We start from the raw sequence: 4,860 nt of genomic DNA, 5'->3' as shown, positions 1-4,860 counted from the left end.
AACTGGATGCTTATGATGTTTTCGATAGGATAATGGACCTCAACTTCTACAATAATTTCAAGGATAGGTACGCTAAACTCTGTAAGATAGCTGATTCTGGTGGCCCGGTATTTGATCAGTTACTTTCTACGTTCCAATGGGATGAAGAAGCAATTAAATATGTTAGAGAGAAGAGGCCATATCCACACGGCAAGAGTTGGACTAAGGTAAAGAGAATCCTTGCAGTCATGAACGTGGATATCACTCATTTTCTCACTATTGAGATACTACTATACGAGGGAAAAAATTAAGGTTTATGACTGCAACTCACTTGTGTTCAGTGAGAAAATATTTTTAACCCACATGCAGCCACTCTTGAAGTTGTTGCCTAAGTTATTAACGTAGAGTAAGCTGATGGATCATTTGCCGACTGAAGTCTTGGCGAAGGAATCATGAGTTTTTGAAGGTCAAAATAAGAACATCCAACTCCCAAAAAATGCAATCGGTGTAGCGTGCGGGTCGTACTCGTTTGCATACATCGAGTGTTTGCTGACCGGCACACAAATGACCGATGTGTGCGACACCATTGTGGGAAAGATACAATAGGTCTGGGCATATGGGGTACTAACTAAATGGTTGGAGCCCGTGTATAAAAAAGAACATGTACAAAGACAGAGACGAACACGATAACAAATTTTTATTTCAAGCAATTCACTATACATGTAGGGGCAGTAATTTTTATGTCTGGCAAAGTTGAATTTTTATAATACAACAGATTTTATATCTGTCGTAACAGATATAGTACCTGTTGTGACAGATTGATTATTTGTTGGAATAGGTTGGTCATCTGTTACGTTATGCAGATATTCCCCGTCTGTCTGTAGCAACATATTTACGATCTGTTGCAAGATATAACTTATTTGTTGCAACTAATCGGTAATCTGTTGGAGAAAATCAAAAAAGTAGGAAGACCTGTTATATAATATCCAGCAGATGACCTACGTGTTGCATCTCATATTGCAACATATGTCTAAATCTGTCTGATAAGATATGTCGTCTGTTGCAGCAGATGTATTATCTGTTGCGATATTTGAATCTAGTACTCCATTTCAATTAACATGTTCAAAAGTCAGAATTAATTATATTCATAGACAGAATAAAATAAATCAAAGCCTCCGAAATAACTCAACAAATAAATGAAATGTAAAAAAAAAAATCATTATGGATACAAACGATCTACTCTACAAATAAATCAATTAGTTAAACCAAGGAGGATAGGTTATTACATTGACGGACTCAAGCTATAAAGATCTAATCAACATGGACAAGTTGTTCTTCATCCAGTGTTATGGAATTCGGCTTTGGTCGTCGTGGATCTTTAACGTCGGTTGCGTACTATTTCTGAGCTTTTGTTTCTCCATATTTCCATAAAAGAGCAGCATATCTTTTGCGGAGTAATACGACATCAAGTCCATCATTTGGTACTTGTAATCCATCGCTCAAATACTTGGCATAGGCGGAAACAAAAGAACCACAATCCCTGCATTATAAAAAAACAGTTAATCCATATCTTGCAGTTCATGCAAGCATTGTGAAATTTATGAAATGAAACTAAATCATGACACTTAAACTTACAGGCTACCAATGATTTGTTGAGCAATTCCGTCAACATATTGTACATCAAATGGATTAGCCATTTTATCCTGGTATGCTTCAATCGTCGACCAATCAGTACGAACCTTTTGATCCAAAAAGCCACTCTTATCAAGGTAAGTAGGCAATATTTTGGCCAGCTTTTGTATCTCATACGATGGCCTGAAATGTCTCCTTCGTGACATCGAGTCATAAACTCGGATGCGCCTCTCTTTTAGAACGACGACAGCCAACACCCAATGGAATTCATCACCACAATTGATTGGGATGTACACTTCGTCGACCAAATGTCAAGGTAAGCCAACCGGAATGCTAAAACCTTTGATGATGTTGATTAAGCATTCCCCATTTTGGAAAACTTCCGGCTGCTGTTGACAATACCTATCGTATGCATTATTGATGTAAACTTTGTACAAACAATTGCCTGTTGTGTATCTGTATTATTCTTATGTTTGCAACTTGGCCTTCTTTCGGAGGTAGTAAAAAATAACATCGATGTGCTGCCCATATTATCAAATATTTCGGATTACGTGATAAAAATTTAATACGCAGATGTAATTAAATAAAGTATTAATTAATAGTAATATGTATGACATTTAAACCTAATCATGCCAGCAAGTTTGGGGTTGTGACATCAAATAGAACCAATTCTTCATTCCGGAATGTGCAACAACAAAGTCGAACATATCAAAACCAAGACTCTATTCGTTCACTTTGTAGCGCTCGTCATTTTGTTTTCTACATGATGATTTATATGTGTTAATGTCAGGTTCTTACAACAAGAATTGAATAAGCCAATATCCATAAAATTGATTTATGTACCTGCCGGCATGATGCTTTAACAGCCCATCGGTAATCCATTCTAAATAATCGTTGATCAACTGTGTTAGTTTTTTAGAGCCTCGTCCGAGATGTTGAACCCTTCAAATGAGTAATTCTTCCGTTCTCCTAAACTAACAGGCTCCACTTCTTCTTCATCTTTGGAAGCAGTTGACGGATTATCAATTGTCATATTATGCTCTTCGGCAGTAGCTGTGACATCCACCTGGAAAGCCAGAATTATCAATGCTAAGTAGAGATATACAATATATTTTCCATTTATTGTAACAGATGAGTCTTATGTTGCATCAGATGGATTATCTGTTGGGACAAATTCAAACAGGTAAATCAGAGTAGTAAGATAATTTTGAACAGATGACCCATCTGTTGCAACATAAAACTCATCTGATGCAACAGGCTAGACAACAGTTGCAGCACATGTATATATTAGTTTGATAATTTTCCACAGATGTATCATCTGTTGAATCAGATATGTGCCTGTTTGTTTTTTGGAACAGATGTGTACATTCACCTTCTTCAGCTCATGTTGCTCTTCTATGGCCCTTGCACACTAAATATCGATGCAAGACAAAGATAGAGGCATTGCAATCTTGCTTTTTTTATGATTGATGATGCCTTGGTAGTGTTTTTCCTTCTCCTCTTAGCCGCCTGATCTCTAGTGAAGCGTCTGAATATGAAATCCTCTTTGATGGAATGATACCCCTCTTAGATGTCATTTTCTTTACAAAAGCAGTTAGTGCATTAATAACATTAATCACTCCATTGTGTTTCGCCTTGCAGTCTTGACATTTGCATGAAGAACATTCGCTAGATGCAGCAAAATTTGGAGAAAAATCTGTACAACCATTATGATCATAATCATAATGGCTTGTTGTTTCAAAAACTGTAAGAGGAGCATCATTAACCCCACCCTCCAAAATTATTATTTTTGTGATGGTTGTTGCTCCAAATAATTCTATTTTTATTCCATCAACGACCTTAGGGTCTGATAAAGTTTGCACAGACCGTAAAGTAAGAAAAAATGGCATCTTCAACTCTCAGTTGGCCGGAACAAGCCACGGATGGACAATCTAAAATAAATCGGTACATATATTAAGAATGATGATGAAATCATTTAATCATTAACTAAAATAAAAACTTGATTAGAATTGGACTTACTGCTTCCTTGGGGGGATTGAAAAGATCAAGAAATTTTGCATTTTTATCGGTTTTGGCCGACAGCCATCTCAGAATTCTTGGATAGAAAACTTCTTCCTGGTAGTTCACTTGTTGTCTCAAGTAAGGAATGACTTCAAATGCCTAAGCCTATGACATAACACCAATAAATCAAAAGCATTATTGAATAAAAAAATGATGAATCATATCATGATAAAAGAAATATTTACCATGAAGGCCCATGAAAAACCACATAAGTTGACTATTTTTGGCGTTAATGGAGTCAACAAATATTCGACAGTCATTTTGAAGCTTTCATAACCCCAAGAATAGCTGTTAAATACCTCAAGATCCTCAGAGAGATTTATTAAATCGAGGCTTAGGTTGTTGTTAACGTCTCGCCCAAAGAACATTATGTACAAACCAAACCAAGCACAATGATTGCTTGTGATTCTTTGAAAGTCCTTTACCTTTCAACGCTTCAATCAGATTTTTGTTTTTGAAGCTTGGAATAACAATGGACACCAGGTCATCACGATCACTCGACTTGCCTTTTCCTTTTTTGGGTGTGCGGGGTGCTTTTTTTGGGTCAGATTAGGTATAACTTGAGAAGGAGAAGGAGGATAACATTTTAGTCCAGTAACTATGGAAAACTCCTCCCAACCAAAACAAACAGCCATGCCACAGTAATTTATCCATACCGCATCCATCTTATCTTTGTTTCATACATAAACCTGCGCTTAAGAAGATCATATACCATTTTCATCTGAAAACAAGCATTGTTGTCCTCCGACAAATTAAGATATTGCCCAAAGCAACTTTCCCTAAAATAAGAATCCAATTTTTATTCTCGAAGAATTTTTCTAAAAGCGTCGAAAGATTTTTCCATGACTGACTTAACCACGAGATCACCCATTAAATCTGTGGCACCATCACACTGCATTCTCACAGGATAACGATCAATGCTAAAGGTTTTGACCAATTCTTCGACAAAAGGGCTATTAGCATTTGGATCATCTCTTTTGGAAGATTCCTCCTCCCCGTGTTCATTATCTTCTGCTCCTGATTGAGATAACGCTTGTAAAGCAAGTTTATAGAGTGGTGGATGTAATTGAGCTGCTGCACTTGTTCCTTTACTTGGACTTGATTCAATTTTTTTTTCTTTTGGGAGCCATGTTATCTTAAATTAACAGGAACATAACATAGATTATAATTGATTAATGCATAACAGTA

This window comes from Capsicum annuum, chromosome 7 (genome assembly GCF_002878395.1).
Source record: "Capsicum annuum cultivar UCD-10X-F1 chromosome 7, UCD10Xv1.1, whole genome shotgun sequence".
NCBI lineage: Eukaryota > Viridiplantae > Streptophyta > Magnoliopsida > Solanales > Solanaceae > Capsicum > Capsicum annuum.
Note: the sequence above shows the minus strand (reverse complement) of the source record.